The sequence below is a fragment of the Panulirus ornatus genome, chromosome 1 (genome assembly GCF_036320965.1).
Source record: "Panulirus ornatus isolate Po-2019 chromosome 1, ASM3632096v1, whole genome shotgun sequence".
NCBI classification, from domain to species: Eukaryota; Metazoa; Arthropoda; class Malacostraca; order Decapoda; family Palinuridae; genus Panulirus; species Panulirus ornatus.
In genome coordinates this window covers 64417498-64436592 of record NC_092224.1, presented here as the reverse complement: position 1 = coordinate 64436592, position 19095 = coordinate 64417498, and the positions used below count along the sequence as shown (strand labels likewise).

At 40.6% G+C, this 19095-nt stretch overlaps 1 long non-coding RNA gene across 1 annotated transcript in view; it reads right to left on the bottom strand.

Annotated features, from left to right (window-relative positions):
- LOC139751698 (uncharacterized) overlaps nt 1–16686 on the bottom strand; it is a 32681-nt gene extending 15995 nt beyond the window's left edge. Inside the window, exons 1-6 of the long non-coding RNA XR_011713411.1 lie at nt 15406–16686; nt 13634–13776; nt 11864–12006; nt 10475–10617; nt 8715–8857; nt 62–204 (exon numbers count right to left, since the gene is read on the bottom strand). This is a non-coding gene — a long non-coding RNA (uncharacterized lncRNA). The remainder of the gene's footprint in view (nt 1–61; nt 205–8714; nt 8858–10474; nt 10618–11863; nt 12007–13633; nt 13777–15405) is intronic.
- Nucleotides 16687–19095: the final 2409 nt, after the last annotated feature.

Sequence of the window (19095 nt, the reverse complement as noted above, 5' to 3'; positions counted from 1 at the left end):
CATCAATATCTATTTCATCAATAATCAACAATGGAAGAAAACTGAAAAATTTAATACTCACTTGTAAGCCAGCTTGTTGGCATAAATTCCAAAGGCCCCGCACAACAAGCAAAAGAAAATGCTGATTGTCTCATCAATGACTGCTCTCTTCATATAATCACTCAATGTCATAAGCTGTAAACCACCAGTTCCTCAAGAAATAGCCTGTGGAAAATGAAATTTTCTATTCAGTGACTCACCCAGTTGAACCAAATCTAGTAAATTATGTAATAAAGTGAACCTCCATTCTATTGGGATGACTTGGGAGAGACAGTTTATTAAAAGCAGAATTCAATCACATCCCAAAATTTCCACCAAGGGCAAAAGGAATTCACTGATAAACAAGTGAACTTAAACCTTACTTGGTCCAATGATATTTATTTACATTTATTTCATTTATTTATTTTGCTTTGTTGCTGTCTCACGCGTTTGCGAGGTAGCGCAAGGAAACAGACGAAAGAAATGGCCCAACCCACCCCCATACACAATGTATATACATACACGTCCACACACGCAAATATACATACCTACACATCTCAATGTACAAATATATATACACACACAGGCACATACATATATACCCATGCACACAATTCACACTGTCTGCCTTTATTCATTCCCATCGCCACCTCGCCGCACATGGAATACCATCCCCCTCCCCCCTCATGTGTGCGAGGTAGCACTAGGAAAAGACGACAAAGGCCCCATTCGTTCACACTCAGTCTCTAGCTGTCATGCAATAATGCCCGAAACCACAGATCCCTTTCCACATCCAGGTCCCACACAACTTTCCATGGTTTACCCCATACGCTTCACATGCCCTGATTCAATCCACTGACAGCATGTCAACCCCGGTATACCACATCGATCCAATTCACTCTATTCCTTGCCCTCCTTTCACCCTCCTGCATGTTCATGCCCCGATCACACAAAATCTTTTTCACTCCATCTCTCCACCTCCAATCTGGTCTCCCACTTCTCCTCGTTCCCTCTACCTCCGACACATATATCCTCTTGGTCCATGTTTCCTCACTCACTCTCTCCATGTGCCCAAACCATTTCAAAACACCCTCTTCTGCTCTCTCAACCACACTCTTTTTATTTCCACACATCTCTCTTACCCTTACATTACTTACTCGATCAAACCACCTCACACCACACATTGTCCTCAAACATCTAATTTCCAGCACATCCACCCTCCTGCGCACAACTCTATCCATAGCCCACGCCTCGCAACCATACAACATTGTTGGAACCACTATTCCTTCAAACATACCCATTTTTGCTTTCCAACACTATTCCTTCAAACATACCCATTTTTGCGTTCCGAGATAATGTTCTCGACTTCCACACATTCTTCAAGGCTCCCAGGATTTTCGCCCCCTCCCCCACCCTATGATTCACTTCTGTTTCCATGGTTCCATCCGCTGCCAGATCCACTTCCAGATATCTAAAACACTTTACTTCCTCCAGTTTTTCTCCATTCAAACTTACCTCCCAATTGACTTGACCCTCAACCCTACTGTACCTAATAACCTTGCTCTTATTCACATTTACTCTTAACTTTCTTCTTTCACACACTTTACCAAACTCAGTCACCAGCTTCTGCAGTTTCTCACATGAATCAGCCACCAGTGCTGTATCATCAGCGAACAACAACTGACTCACTTCCCAAGCTCTCTCATCCACAACAGACTTCATACTTGCCCCTCTTTCCAAAACTCTTGCATTTACCTCCCTAACAACCCCATCCATAAACAAATTAAACAACCATGGAGACGTCACACACCCCTGCCGCAAACCTACATTCACTGAGAACCAATCACTTTCCTCTCTTCCTACACGTACACATGCCTTACATCCTCGATAAAAACTTTTCACTGCTTCTAACAACTTGCCTCCCACACCATATATTCTTAATACCTTCCACAGAGCATCTCTATCAACTCTATCATATGCTTTCTCCGGATCCATAAATGCTACATACAAATCCATTTGCTTTTCTAAGTATTTCTCACATACATTCTTCAAAGCAAACACCTGATCCACACATCCTCTACCACTTCTGAAACCACACTGCTCTTCCCCAATCTGATGCTCTGTACATGCCTTCACCCTCTCAATCAATACCCTCCCATATAATTTACCAGGAATACTCAACAAACTTATACCTCTGTAATTTGTGCACTGACTTATCCCCTTTGCCTTTGTGCAGTGGCACTATGCACGCATTCCGCCAATCCTCAGGCACCTCACCATGAGTCATACATACATTAAATAACCTTACCAACCAGTGAACAATACAGTCACCCCGTTTTTTAATAAATTCCACTGCAATACCATCCAAACCTGCTGCCTTGCTGGCTTTCATCTTCTGCAAAGCTTTTACTACCTCTTCTCTGTTTACCAAATCATTTTCCCAAACCCTCTCACTTTGCACACCACCTCAACCAAAACACCCTATATCTGCCACTCTATCATCAAACACATTCAACAAACCTTCAAAATACTCACTCCATCTCCTTCTCACATCACCACTACTTGTTATCACCTCCCCATTTGCGCCCTTCACTGAAGTTCCCATTTGCTCCCTTGTCTTACGCACTTTATTTACCTCCTTCCAGAACATCTTTTTATTCTCCCTAAAATTTAATGATACTCTCTCACCCCAACTCTCATTTGCCCTGTTTTTCACCTCTTGCACCTTTCTCTTGACCTCCTGTCTCTTTCTTTTATACATCTCCCACTCAATTGCATTTTTTCCCTGCAAAAATCGTCCAAATGCCTCTCTCTTCTCTTTCACTAATAATCTTACTTCTTCATCCCACCACTCACTACCCTTTCTAATCAACCCACCTCCCACTCTTCTCATGCCACAAGCATCTTTTGCGCAATCCATCACTGATTCCCTAAATATATCCCATTCCTCCCCCACTCCCCTTACTTCCATTGTTCTCACCTTTTTCCATTCTGTACTCAGTCTCTCCTGGTACTTCCTCACACAAGTCTCCTTCCCAAGCTCACTTACTCTCACCACCCTCTTCACCCCAACATTCACTCTTCTTTTCTGAAAACCCATACAAATCTTCACCTTAGCCTCCACAAGATAATGATCAGACATCCCTCCAGTTGCACCTCTCAGCACATTAACATCCAAAAGTCTATCTTTTGCGCGCCTGTCAATTAACACGTAATCCAATAACGCTCTCTGGCCATCTCTCCTACTTACATACATATACTTATGTATATCTCGCTTTTTAAACCAGGTATTCCCAATCACCAGTCCTTTTTCAGCACATAAATCTTCAAGCTCTTCACCATTTCCATTTACAACAGTGAACACCCCATGTATACCAATTATTCCCTCAACTGCCACATTACTCACTTTTGCATTCAAATCACCCATCACTATAACCCGGTCTCGTGCATCAAAACCACTAACACACTCATTCAGCTGCTCCCAAAACACTTGCCTCTCATGATCTTTCTTCTCATGCCCAGGTGCATATGCACCAATAATCACCCATCTCTCTCCATCAACTTTCAGTTTTACCCATATTAATCGAGAATTTACTTTCTTACATTCTATCACATACTCCCACAACTCCTGTTTCAGGAGTACTGCTACTCCTTCCCTTGCTCTTGTCCTCTCACTAACCCCTGACTTTACTCCCAAGACATTTCCAAACCACTCTTCCCCTTTACCCTTGAGCTTTGTTTCACTCAGAGCCAAAACATCCAGGTTCCTTTCCTCAAACATACTACCTATCTCTCCTTTTTTCACATCTTGGTTACATCCACACACATTTAGACACCCCAGTCTGAGCCTCTGAGGAGGATGAGCACTCCCCGCTTGACTCCTTCTTCTGTTTCCCATTTTGGAAAGTTAAAAATACAAGGAGGGGAGGATTTCTGGCCCCCCGCTCCCGTCCCTTCTAGTCACCCTCTACGACCCGCGAGGAATGCGTGGGAAGTATTCTTTCACCCCTGTCCCCCGGATAATATATATATATATATATATATATATATATATATATATATATTTTTTTTTTCTTTTTTTTTATACTTTGTCGCTGTCTCCCGCGTTTGCGAGGTAGCGCAAGGAAACAGACGAAAGAAATGGCCCAACCCCCCCCCATACACATGTATATACATACGTCCACACACGCAAATATACATACCTACACAGCTTTCCATGGTTTACCCCAGACGCTTCACATGCCTTGCTTCAATCCACTGACAGCACGTCAACCCCGGTATACCACATCGCTCCAATTCACTCTATTCCTTGCCCTCCTTTCACCCTCCTGCATGTTCAGGCCCCGATCACACAAAATCTTTTTCACTCCATCTTTCCACCTCCAATTTGGTCTCCCTCTTCTCCTCGTTCCCTCCACCTCCGACACATATATCCTCTTGGTCAATCTTTCCTCACTCATTCTCTCCATGTGCCCAAACCACTTCAAAACACCCTCTTCTGCTCTCTCAACCACGCTCTTTTTATTTCCATACATCTCTCTTACCCTTACGTTACTCACTCGATCAAACCACCTCACACCACACATTGTCCTCAAACATCTCATTTCCAGCACATCCATCCTCCTGCGCACAACTCTATCCATAGCCCACGCCTCGCAACCATACAACATTGTTGGAACCACTATTCCTTCAAACATACCCATTTTTGCTTTCCGAGATAATGTTCTCGACTTCCACACATTCTTCAAGGCTCCCAGGATTTTTGCCCCCTCCCCCACCCTATGATCCACTTCCGCTTCCATGGTTCCATCTGCTGCCAGATCCACTCCCAGATATCTAAAACACTTTACTTCCTCCAGTTTTTCTCCATTCAAACTTACCTCCCAATTGACTTGACCCTCAACCCTACTGTACCTAATAACCTTGCTCTTATTCACATTTACTCTTAACTTTCTTCTTTCACACACTTTACCAAACTCAGTCACCAGCTTCTGCAGTTTCTCATATGAATCAGCCACCAGCGCTGTATCATCAGCGAACAACAACTGACTCACTTCCCAAGCTCTCTCATCCACAACAGACTTCATACTTGCCCCTCTTTCCAAAACTCTTGCATTTACCTCCCTAACAACCCCATCCATAAACAAATTAAACAACCATGGAGACATCACCCACCCCTGCTGCAAACCTACATTCACTGAGAACCAATCACTTTCCTCTCTTCCTACACGTACACATGCCTTACATCCTCGATAAAAACTTTTCACTGCTTCTAACAACTTGCCTCCCACACCATATATTCTTAATACCTTCCACAGAGCATCTCTATCAACTCTATCATATGCCTTCTCCAGATCCATAAATGCTACATACAAATCCATTTGCTTTTCTAAGTATTTCTCACATACATTCTTCAAAGCAAACACCTGATCCACACATCCTCTACCACTTCTGAAACCACACTGCTCTTCCCCAATCTAATGCTCTGTACATGCCTTCACCCTCTCAATCAATACCCTCCCATATAATTTACCGGGAATACTCAACAAACTTATACCTCTGTAATTTGAGCACTCACTCTTATCCCCTTTGCCTTTCTACAATGGCACTATGCACGCATTCCGCCAATCCTCAGGCACCTCACCATGAGTCATACATACATATACGCACATACATATACGTAAGCTTTGCGGAAGATGAAAGCCGGCAAGGCAGCAGGTTTGGATGGTATTGCAGTGGAATTTATTAAAAAAGGGGGTGACTGTATTATTGACTGGTTGGTAAGGTTATTTAATGTATGTATGACTCATGGTGAAGTGCCTGAGGATTGGCAGAATGCGTGCATAGTGCCATTGTACGAAGGCAAAGGGGATAAGAGTGAGTGCTCAAATTACAGAGGTATAAGTTTGTTGAGTATTCCTGGTAAATTATATGGGAGGGTATTGATTGAGAGGGTGAAGGCATGTACAGAGCATTAGATTGGGGAAGAGCAGTGTGGTTTCAGAAGTGGTAGAGGATGTGTGGATCAGGTGTTTGCTTTGAAGAATGTATGTGAGAAATACTTAGAAAAGCAAATGGATTTGTATGTAGCATTTATGGATCTGGAGAAGGCATATGATAGAGTTGATAGAGATGCTCTGTGGAAGGTATTAAGAATATATGGTGTGGGAGGCAAGTTGTTAGAAGCAGTGAAAAGTTTTTATCGAGGATGTAAGGCATGTGTACGTGTAGGAAGAGAGGAAAGTGATTGGTTCTCAGTGAATGTAGGTTTGCAGCAGGGGTGGGTGATGTCTCCATGGTTGTTTAATTTGTTTATGGATGGGGTTGTTAGGGAGGTAAATGCAAGAGTTTTGGAAAGAGGGGCAAGTATGAAGTCTGTTGGGGATGAGAGAGCTTGGGAATGAGTCAGTTGTTGTTCGATGATGATACAGCGCTGGCGGCTGATTCATGTGAGAAACTGCAGAAGCTGGTGACTGAGTTTGGTAAAGTGTGTGAAAGAAGAAAGTTAAGAGTAAATGTGAATAAGAGCAAGGTTATTAGTTACAATAGGGTTGAGGGTCAAGTAAGTTGGGAGGTAAGTTTGAATGGAGCAAAACTGGAGGAAGTAAAGTGTTTTAGATATCTGGGAGTGGATCTGGCAGCGGATGGAACCGTGGATGCGGAAGTGGATCATAGGGTGGGGGAGGGGGCAAAAATCCTGGGAGCCTTGAAGAATGTGTGGAAGTCGAGAACATTATCTCGGAAAGCAAAAATGGGTATGTTTGAAGGAAGAGTGGTTCCAACAATGTTGTATGGTTGCGAGGCGTGGGCTATGGATAAAGTTGTGCGCAGGAGGATGGATGTGCTGGAAATGAGATGTTTGAGGACAATGTGTGGTGTGAGGTGGTTTGATCGAGTAAGTAACGTAAGGGTAAGAGAGATGTGTGGAAGTAAAAAGAGCATGGTTGAGAGAGCAGAAGAGGGTGTTTTGAAATGGTTTGGGCACATGGAGAGAATGAGTGAGGAAAGATTGACCAAGAGGATATATGTGTCACAGGGAGAGGGAACAAGGAGAGGTGGGCGACCAAATTTGGAGGTGGAAAGATGGAGTGAAAAAGATTTTGAGTGATCAGGGCCTGAACATGCAGGAGGGTGAAAGGCGTGCAAGGAATGGAGTGAATTGGAGCAGTGTGGTATACCAGAGTCGACGTGCTGTCAGTGGATTGAACCAAGGCATGTGAAGCATCTGGGGTAAACCATGGAAAGTTTTGTGGGGCCTGGATGTGGAAAGGGAGCTGTGGTTTCAGTGCATTGTTACATGACAGCTAGAGACTGAGTGTGAATGAATGTGGCCTTTGTTGTCTTTCCTACCGCTACCTAGCACACATGAGGGGATAGGGGGTTGTTATTCCATGTGTGGCGAGGTGGCGATGGGAATGAATAAAGGCAGACAGTATGAATTATGTACATGTATATGTGAATAAGAGCAAGGTTAATTATTAGGTACAGTAGGGTTGAGGGTCAAGTCAATTGGGAGGTAAGTTTGAATGGAGAAAAACTGGAGGAAGTGAAGTGTTTTAGATATCTGGGAGTGGATCTGGCAGCGGATGGAACCATGGAAGTGGAAGTGGATCATAGGGTGGGGGAGGGGGCGAAAATTCTGGGAGCCTTGAAGAATGTGTGGAAGTCGAGAACATTATCTCGGAAAGCAAAAATGGGTATGTTTGAAGGAATAGTGGTTCCAACAATGTTGTATGGTTGCGAGACGTGGGCTATGGATAGAGTTGTGCGCAGGAGGATGGATGTGTTGGAAATGAGATGTTTGAGGACAATATGTGGTGTGAGGTGGTTTGATCGAGTAAGTAACATAAGGGTAAGAGAGATGTGTGGAAATAAAAAGAGCGTGGTTGAGAGAGCAGAAGAGGGTGTTTTGAAATGGTTCGGGCACATGGAGAGAATGAGTGAGGAAAGATTGACCAAGAGAATATATGTGTCGGAGGTGGAGGGAACGAGGAGAAGAGGGAGACCAAATTGGAGGTGGAAAGATGGAGTGAAAAAGATTTTGTGTGATCGGGGCCTGAACATGCAGGAGGGTGAAAGGAGGGCAAGGAATAGAGTAAACTGGAGCGATGTGGTATACCGGGGTTGACGTGCTGTCAGTGGATTGAATCAAGGCATGTGAAGCGTCTGGGGTAAACCATGGAAAGCTGTGTAGGTATGTATATTTGCGTGTGTGGACGTATGTATATACATGTGTATGGGGGTAGGTTGGGCCATTTCTTTCGTCTGTTTCCTTGCGCTACCTCGCAAACGCGGGAGACAGCGACAAAGCAAAAAAAAAAAAAAAAAAAATATTTATGTATATGTCTGTGTGTATATATATGTGTACATTGAGATGTATAGGTATGTATATTTGCATGTAAGGACGTGTATGTATATACATGTGTTTGGTCACATGGAGAGAATGAGTGAGGAAAGATAAACTTAACAGTGCATATATATTTCTGGGTTATCATTTGGAAATATGAATTTAATCTAAAAAAAAACTCATATAATTCTAAAACTAATTAAGATCAAAAATTTCTTTTCCTACAGTATTGGTTTAATGAATTATACTTTCTTCAATTAATTTTTTTCTGGATTTCTGGATGCAATGTATCAATATCTATTTCATCAATAATCAACAATGGAAGAAAACTGAAAAATTAAATACTCACTTGTAAGCCAGTTTGTTGCCATAAATTCCAAAGGCCCCGCACAACAAGCAAAAGAAAATGCTGATTGTCCCATCAATGACTGCTGTCTTCATATAATCACTCAATGTCATAAGCTGTAAACCACCTGTTGCTCAAGAAATATCCTGTGGAAAATGAAATTTTCTATTCAGTGCCTCACCCATGATAACCAAATCTAGTAAATTATGCAATACAATTCCATTGGAATGACTTGGGAGAGGCAGTTTAATAAAAGCAGGATTCAATAACATCCCAAAATTTCCACTAAGGGCAAAAGGAATTCACTGATCAACAAGTGAACTTAAACCTTACTTGGTCCAATGATATTTATTTTATTTATTTATTTTGCTTTGTCGCTGTCTCCCGCGTCAGCGAGGTAGCGCAAGGAAACAGACGAAAGAATGGCCCAACCCACCCACAAACACATGTATATACATACACGTCCACACACGCAAATATACATACCTATACATCTCAATGTATGCATATATATCCACAGAGAGACATATACATATATACACATGTACATAATTCATACTGTCTGCCTTTATTCATTCCCATTGCCACCTCCCCACAAATGGAATAACAACCCCTTCCCCCCGATGTGTGCGAGGTAGCGCTAGGAAAGACAAGAAAGGCCACTCGTTCACTCTCAGTCTCTAGCTGTCATGTAATAATGCACAAAAACCACAGCTCCCTTTCCACATCCAGTCCCCACAAAACTTTCCATGGTTTACCCCAGATGCTTCAAATGCCCTGGTTCAATCCATTGACAGCACGTCAACCCTGTATACCACATCGTTCCAATTTACTCTATTCCTTGCACACCTTTCACCATCCTGCATATTCAGGCCCTGATCACTCAAAATCTTTTTCGCTCCATCTTTCCACCTCCAATTTGGTCTCCCACTTCTCCTTGTTCCCTCCACCTCTGACACATATATCCTCTTGGTCAATCTTTCCTCACTCATTCTCTCAATGTGACCAAATCATTTCAAAACACCGTCTTCTGCTCTCTCAACCACGCTCTTTTTGTTACCACACATCTCTCTTACCCTATTATTACTTACTTGATCAAACCACCTCACACCACATATGGTCCTCAAACATGTCATTTCTAGCACATCCACCCTCCTGCCCAACCCACTATCCATAGCCCACGACTCGCAACCATACAACATTGTTGGAACCACTATTCCTTTAAACATAGCCACTTTTGCTTTCTGAGATAATGTTCTCGACTTCCAAACATTCTTCAAGGCTCCAAGAATTTTCGCCCCCTCCCCCACCCTATGATTCACTTCTGCTTCCATGGTTCCATCCGCTGTCAGATCCACTCCCAGATATCTAAAACACTCTACTTCCTCCAGTTTTTCTCCATTCAAACTCACCTCCCAATTGACTTGACCCTCAACCCTACTGTACCTAATAACCTTCCTCTTATTTACATTTACTCTTAACTTTCCTCCTTCACACACTTTACCAAACTCAGTCACCAGCTGAGATAAACTTAACAGTATATATATATTTCTGGGTTATCATTTGCAAATATGAATTTAATCTAAAAAAAAATCATATAATTCTAAAACTAATTAAGATCAAAAATTTCTTTTCCTACAGTATTGGTTTAATGAATTATATTTTCTTAAATTCATTTTTTCCTGGATTTTTGGATGCAATGGATCAATATCTATTTCATCAATAATCAACAATGGAAGAAAACTGAAAAATTATATACTCACTTGTAAGCCAACTTGTTGGCATAAATTCCAAAAGCCCCCCACAATAAGCAAAAATAAATGCTGATTGTCCCATCAATGACTGCTCTCTTCATAAAATCACTCAATCTCATAAGCTGTAAACCGCCAGTTGCTCAAGAAATAGCCTGTGCAAAATGAAATTTCCTATTCAGTGACTCACCCAGTTAACCAAATCTAGTAAATTATGCAATACAGTGAACCTCCATTCTATAACAACCCCCTCCCCCCTCATGTGTGCGAGGTGGCGCTAGGAAAGACAAGAAAGGCCACATTTGTTCACATTCAGTCTCTAGCTGTCATGTAATAATGCACCTAAATCACAGCTCCCTTTCCACATCAAGGCCCCACAGAACTTTCAATGGTTTACCCCAGACGCTTCACATGCCCTGGTTCAATCCATTGACAGCACGTCGACCCTGGTATACCACATCGTTCCAATTCACTCTATTCCTTGCATGCCTTCACCCTCCTGCATGTTCAGACCCAGATCACTCAAAATCTTTTTCACTCCATCTTTCCACCTCCAATTTGGTCTCCCACTTCTCCTTGTTCCCTCCACCTCTGACACATATATCCTCTCTTGATCAATCTTTCCTCACTCATTCTCTCCATGTGACCAAACCATTTCAAAACACCGTCTTCTGCTCTCTCAACCACACTCTTTTTTTTACCACACATCTCTCTTACCTTATTACTTACTCGATCAAACCACCTCACACCACATATTATCCTCAAACATCTCATTTGCAACACATCCACACTCCTGCGCACAACTCTATCCATAGCCCACGCCTCGCAACCATACAACATTGTTGGAACCACTATTACTTCAAGCATACCCATTTTTGCTTTCCAAGATAATGTTCTCGACTTCCAAACATTCTTCACGACTCCTAGAATTTTCACCCCCTCCCCCACCCTATGATTCACTTCCGCTTCCATGGTTCCATCCGCTGCCAGATCCACTCCTAGATGTCTAAAACACTCTACTTCCTCCAGTTTTTTTCCATTCAAACTCACCTTCCAATTGACTCGACCATCAACCCTACTGTACCCAATAACCTTGCTCTTATTCACATTTACTCTTAACTTTCCTCCTTCACACACTTTACCAAACTCAGTCACCTGCTGAGATAAACTTAACAGTACATATATATTTCTGGGTTATCATTTGCAAATATGAATTTAATTTAAAAAATAATCATATAACTTTAAAACTGATTAAGATAAAAAATTTCTTTTTCTACAGTATTGGTTTAATGAATTATATTTTCTTTAATTAATTTTTTTCTGGATTTCTGGATGCAATGGATCAATATCTATTTCATCAATATTCAACAATGGAAGAAAACTGAAAAATTAAATACTCACTTGTAAGCCAACTTGTTGGCATAAATTCCAAAGGCCCCCCACAACAAGCAAAAGAAAATGCTGATTGTCCCATCAATGACTGCTCTCTTCATATAATCACTCAATGTCATAAGCTGTAAACCACCAGTTGCTCAAGAAATAGCCTGTGCAAAATGAAATTTTCTATTCAGTGACTCACCCAGTATAACAAAATCTAGTAAATTATGTAATACAGTGAACCTCCATTTTATTGGAATGACTTGGGAGAGGCACTTTATTAAAAGCAGGATTCAATCACATCCCAAAATTTCCACCAAGGGCAAAAGGAATTCACTGATCAACAAGTGAACTTAAATCTTACTTGGTCCAATGATATTTATTTCACTTATTTATTTTGCTTTGTCGCTGTCTCCTGCGTGAGCCAGGTAGCGCAAGGAAACAGACGAAAGAATGGCCCAACCCACCCACATACACATGTATATACATACACGTCCACACACGCAAATATACATACCCAAACATCTCAATGTATACATATATATACACACAAACATATACATATATACACATGTACGTAATTCATACTGTCTGCCTTTATTCATTCCCATCGCCACTGTGCCACACAAGGAATAACAACCCCCTCCCCCCTCATGTGTGCGAGGTGGCGCTAGGAAAGAGAACAAACGCCACATTCGTTCACACTCAGTCTCTAGCTGTCATGTAATAATGCACCAAAACCACAGCTCCCTTTCCACATCCAGGACCCACAGAACTTTCCATGGTTTACCCCAGACGCTTCACATGCCCTGGTTCAATCCATTGACAGCATGTCGACCCTGGTATACAACCTCGTTCTAATTCACTCTATTCCTTGCTCGCCTTTCACCCTCCTGCATGTTCAGGCCCCGATCACTCAAAATCTTTTTCACTCCATCTTTCCACCTCCAATTTGGTCTCCCACTTCTCCTTGTTCCCTCCACCTCTGACACATATATCCTCTAGTCAATCTTTCCTCACTCATGCTCTCTATGCGAACAAACCATTTCAAAACACCGTCTTCTGCTCTCTCAACCACACTCTTTTTGTTACCACACATCTCTCTTACCCTATTATTACTTACTCGATCAAACCACCTCACACCACATATTGTCCTCAAACATCTCATTTCCAACACATCCACCCTCCTGCGCACAACTCTATCCATAGCCCACGCATCGCAACCATACAACATTGTTGGAACCACTATTCCTTCAAACATACCCATTTTTGCTTTCCGAGATAATGTTCTCGACTTCCAAACATTCATCAAGGCTCCCAGAATTTTCGCCCCCTTCCCCACCCTATGATTCATTTCCGCTTCCATGCTTCCATACACTGCCAGATCCACTCCCAGATCTCGAAAACACTCTACTTCCTCCAGTTTTTCTCCATTCAAACTCACCTCCCAATTGACTTGACCCTCAACCCTACTTTACCTAATAACCTTGCTCTTATTCACATTTACTCTTAACTATCCTCCTTCACACACTTTACCAAACTCAGTCACCAGCTGAGATAAACTTAACAGTACATATATATTTCTGGGTTATCATTTGTAAATATGAATTTAATCTAAAAAAAATCATATAATTCTAAAACTAATTAAGATAAAAAATTTCTTTTTCTACAGTATTGGTTTAATGAATTACATTTTCTTCAATTAATTTTTTTCTGGATTTCTGGATGCAATGGATGATTATCTATTTCATCAATAATCAACAATGGAAGAAAACTGAAAAATTAAATACTCACTTGTAAGCCAGCTTGTTGGAATAAATTCCAAAGGCCCCCCACAACAAGCAAAACAAAATGCTCATTGTCCCTTCAATGACTGGTGTCTTCATATAATTAATCAATGTCATAAGCTGTAAACCACCAGTTCCTCAAGAAATAGCCTGTGCAAAATGAAAGTTTCTATTCAGTGACTCACCCAGTAGAACCAAATCCAATAAATTATGTAATACAGTGAACCTCCATTCTATTGGAATGACTTGGGAGAGGCACTTTATTAAAAGCAGGATTCAATCACATCCCAAAATTTCCACCATGGGCAAAAGGAATTCACTGATCAACAAGTGAACTTAAACCTTACTTGGTCCAATGATATTTATTTTATCTATTCATTTTGCTTTGTCGCTGTCTCCTGCGTCAGCAAGGTAGCGCAAGGAAACAGACGAAAGAATGGCCCAAACCACCCACATACACATGTATATACATACAAGTCCACACATGCAAATATACATACCTATACATCTCAATGTATACATATATTAACACACACAGACATACATATATACACATGTAAATAATTCATACTGTCTGCCTTTATTCATTCCCATCCACATCACGCCACACATGGAATAACAACCCCCTCCCCCCTCATGTGTGTGAGGTGGCGCTAGGAAAGACAAGAAAGGCCACATTCGTTCACACTCAGTCTCTAGCTGTCATGTAATAATGCACCAAAACCACAGCTCCCTTTCCACATCAAGGCCCCACAGAACTTTCAATTGTTTACCCCAGACGCTTCACATGCCATGGTTCAATCCATTGACAGCACGTCGACCCTGGTATACCACATCGTTCCAATTCACTCTATTCCTTGTACGTCTTTCATCCTCCTGCATGTTCAGGCCCCGATCACTCAAAATCTTTTTCACTCCATCTTTCCACCTCCAATTTGATCTCCCCCTTTTCCTTGTTCCCTTCACCTATGACACATATATCCTCTCTTGGTCAATCTTTCCTCACTCATTCTCTCCATGTGACCAAACCATTTCAAAACACCATCTTCTGCTCTCTCAACCACACTCTTTTTTTTACCACACATCTCTGTTACCTTATTATTACTAACTCGATCAAACCACCTCACACCACATATTATCCTCAAACATCTTATTTCCAACACATCCACCCTCCTGTGCACAACTCTATCCATAGCCCACGCATCGCAACCATACACCATTGTTGGAACCGCTATTACTTCAAGCATACCCATTTTTGCTTTCCAAGATAATGTTCTAGACTTCCAAACATTCTTCAAGACTCCCAGAATTTTCACCCCCTCCCCCACCCTATGATTTACTTCCTCTTCCATGGTTCCATCCACTGCCAGATCCACTCCCAGATATCTAAAACACTCTACTTCCTCCAGTTTTTTTCCATTCAAACTCACCTCCCAACTGACTCGACCCTCAACCCTAATGTACCTAATAACCTTGCTCTTATTCACATTTACTCTTAACTTTCCTCCTTCACACACTTTACCAAACTTAGTCACCAGCTGAGATAAACTTAACAGTACATATATATTTCTGGGTTATCATTTGCAAATATGAATTTAATCTAAAAAAAATCATATAATTCTAAAACTAATTAAGATAAAAAATTTCTTTTCCTACAGTATTGGTTTAGTGAATTATATTTTCTTCAATTAATTTGTTCTGGATTTCTTGATGCAATGGATCAATATCTATTTCATCAATAATCAACAATGGAAGAAAACTGAAAAATTAAATACTCACTTGTAAGCCAACTTGTTGCCATAAATTCCAAAAGCCCCCCACAACAAGCAAAAGTAAATGCTGATTGTCCCATCAATGACTGCTCTTTTCATATAATCACTCAATGTCATAAGCAGTAAACCACCAGTTCCTCAAGAAATAGCCTGTGCAAAATGAAATTTCCTATTCAGTGACTCACCCAGTATAACGAAATCTAGTAGATTATGCAATACAGTGAACCTCCATTCTATTGGAATAGCTTGAGAAAGGCAGTTTATTAAAAGCAGGATTCAATCACATCCCAAAATTTCCACCAAGGGCAAAAGGAATTCACTGATCAACAAGTGAACTCAAACCTTACTTGGCCAAATGATATTTTTTTTTTTTTTTTTTTTTTATACTATTCGCCATTTCCCGCGTTTCCGAGGTAGCGTTAAGAACAGAGGACTGGGCCTTAGAGGGAAAATCCTCACCTGGCCCCCTTCTCTGTTCCTTCTTTTGGAAAATTAAAAAAAAACAAGAGGGGAGGATTTCCAGCCACCCGCTCCCTCCCCTTTTAGTCGCCTTCTACGACACGCAGGGAATACGTGGGAAGTATTCTTTCTATGATATTTATTTCATTTATTTATTTTGCTTTGTCGCTGTCTCCCGCGTCAGCGAGGTAGCGCAAGGAAACAGACGAAATAATCGCCCAACCCACCCACATATATATGTATATACATGCACGTCCACACATGCAAATATACATACCTATACATCTCAATGTATACATATATATGCACACACAGACATATACATATATAAACATGTACATAAGTCAGGAACACAATGGTTGACAGTTCAACACTGAAGGCTCTTGCTGAATAGAGGTTGTCACCATATTTAGAAAGATTAGTGAAACGGGAGGTCAGTAGATGTAAATCATTAATTATTTTTGGTTTTAGAGATCATACACTAGATAAGAAAGAAAGGGTAAGAAGGAATAAATGTTTTTCAAAAGATTTTTGGAGGCTATGGAACTACCAATGCAATTACATTGATAAAGGAAAGGTGAAGAAAGAGCGTTTCTGATGAGGACAGTTGTGATTACATTTGAATTGGATCATCTAGCCAGGAGGTACTTTGGCAATCAGAGAAACTTTAAGACATATTGAAATTGAGTAGGGTATTTATCTATATATCCATGCCCTCTTTAACCCTTACACAGTAGCAGTATTATCCCTTTTTCATCCCTATATATGAAAAAAGTAATAACTTTTTTCTTTACAGAACATGTTTGTGTCATGCTCTGTTGAAGAAAGTACCCCCAATATTAGTATACTTTATGTTGATGTGGGAGGGTAATATTGAGTGGAAACCCTTGTGGGTTAGGTCAAAGTCTATCTCTGCTGCACCCTCATCTTTACTAAACTCTCAACACCACTGACTTTTGACCTCACCCTTAGAGGTCAGGTCAAAGGCCATTTCACTACACTTTCATCTTCAGTACATCCCCATAATTACTGAACCCTCATTTTCACAACATTAGCAGCAATATAACCAAAATGTTATATGAATTTTAATAGTAATGCTGATGGAAATGGCAAGGAATCTAACAAAACTAAGCATGTGTTACATGGTAACACATCTAAATTATTCAACTGAGTAATGATTATTATTATACCACAGAGTACTCTTATCCTCATATCAAAACAGTTTTGGGTGGCCATTTTGAAATATAGCAGCCCTTTGTTTTTAAAATATACGCAGTATAATCTTAAAATGACTAGCAATTGCAAAATGTAACAATTCATCTTAAACTATGATCAATTCTTCACTGTGTGAAACCTTTATACTACGACACTATACTGGAAAACATGGCAACTATCATGAAAATGTCAAACATTTACGTGGATATCATGTTATTCTTGACCACTATTAAATGAAGTACATCTCTGCCAAGCTTCATGCTTCTATTGCTAGGCGAAGTATTCTGCCTTATTTTGCAGTTAACTGCTCCACTAGTAGGGTGGTGATATGAATCAGCAATATTTAATTCAACAGAGAATTAGCACCTTGAATAATACTATTTTTTCCTTATCTTGAAGATTCACGGGATCCAGCCTGCCATCCACCTGCAGGATGCAACCAATGTTTAGTTGTGTTTGCTGAAGGTTAGGTCTCTTTCACATTAGTCAACTGGTTTATGATAGCATCTGTGTTTGTCCAGCATTCTGTATCATTTTGATTTCTTCATTTTCCCCATAATAGAAGAGTTGAAAATTATACCTACTAAACAGTTTTTGTTCTCAGTTGCCCAGTTAAATAAAAGAATGAGAAAGAGGATGGGTGCAAGTACAGTTTTTGGGGACTGAGCTTTTAACGGTGGAGGCACTTGGTATGGTTTTACCACTATGTGCTGTGACATGCCAGTAAAAAGTTGTATTTCCATTCCCAAGATTCTCTAGTTATCCCTATAGTTTGTACTGTATGTGCAATGACACCATGGTCACATCTATCAAGCTTTTGCAAGGGTTGTGAAAATCACGTCAGCATTTAGTTTGTTTTCCACAGCTTCAAAAGATCTCTCTGTTGTCCTGGGTTATGTATTTAGTTCATTCCATAAATTGTCAGTTTGCCATTGAGGACTCTTTCAAGTTTCAATAATGTGTGATGTTAATGCTACCAGTCAAAAGCTTTTTGGGAATGCTTAGCTTCCACCTTTGAGAAGTGGGGTGATGCGAGTCATTCTCAGTCACTTGAGAATGATGCCAGGATCTAGACTTTTCTCAAATGGATATCTAGTGCTCATGCTAGGGTTGTTTTGCATTTTTTATGAACACTTAGTTTCATGAGTCTGGGTCAGGGGTTGAGTGCATGGGCATGCCCTTAATAACCCTTTTGAAATCCTTTGTTGAGGTGGTGATACTTGCCATGTTCAGACTTGGGGAATACTGTTAGGAAGATGTCTATTAGACTACTTATCTTTAATGTGGTTTTTGGCTTGATGAATATAAATTCATACTGCCTTTTTAGAAACTCGCTCATCTGGCAATCACCTGTAAAAATACACTCTGTTTTAAGAGGGCTAATGGAGTTTGAGGTCTTGGATTTGCATTTTGCCTACAAGTAAAGTCACCTGTAAAAATACCCTCTGTTTTAAGAGGGATAATGAAGTTTGAGGTCTTTGATTTGCATTCTGCATACAAGTAACAGTATTTTTTCTATCTCATTCATGGCATTTCTTCTTTTTACAGTGTTTCCAGAGACATTTTTAGTTTCAGATATATATCCGATAATCCATTTGGTAGGTTTTCTTTCCTTTGTTGGGTGAGCTGTAGCTTCTTTGGAAGGTCTACATTGACCAGATTTGGGTCTTCAACCATGAAAATGAGTGCATCTACTAAATCATTTGGAGATTTTGGGAGGTTAGTTGCTATAAGAGTATCTATTACATACGGTCCAACTCCTTCACTTGATCTACTCCAGTTGCATCTGTACAGGTTGTAGATGGGAATCTTGACCTTACCGACAGGTTGTAGATGGGAATCTTGACCTTACCGTTAACATCATCTTTAACATGTATCTTTCAGTGATGGCTACAAATACTGCCTCTGACTCATTTTGCAAGCCATACATAAATGAGATTCTGTTTGTTCAATGTGATTTAGATCTATATATGCTAGCATATACAAAATATGCTACATGGTTTGTCTCTGTGTTGTTTTGGGG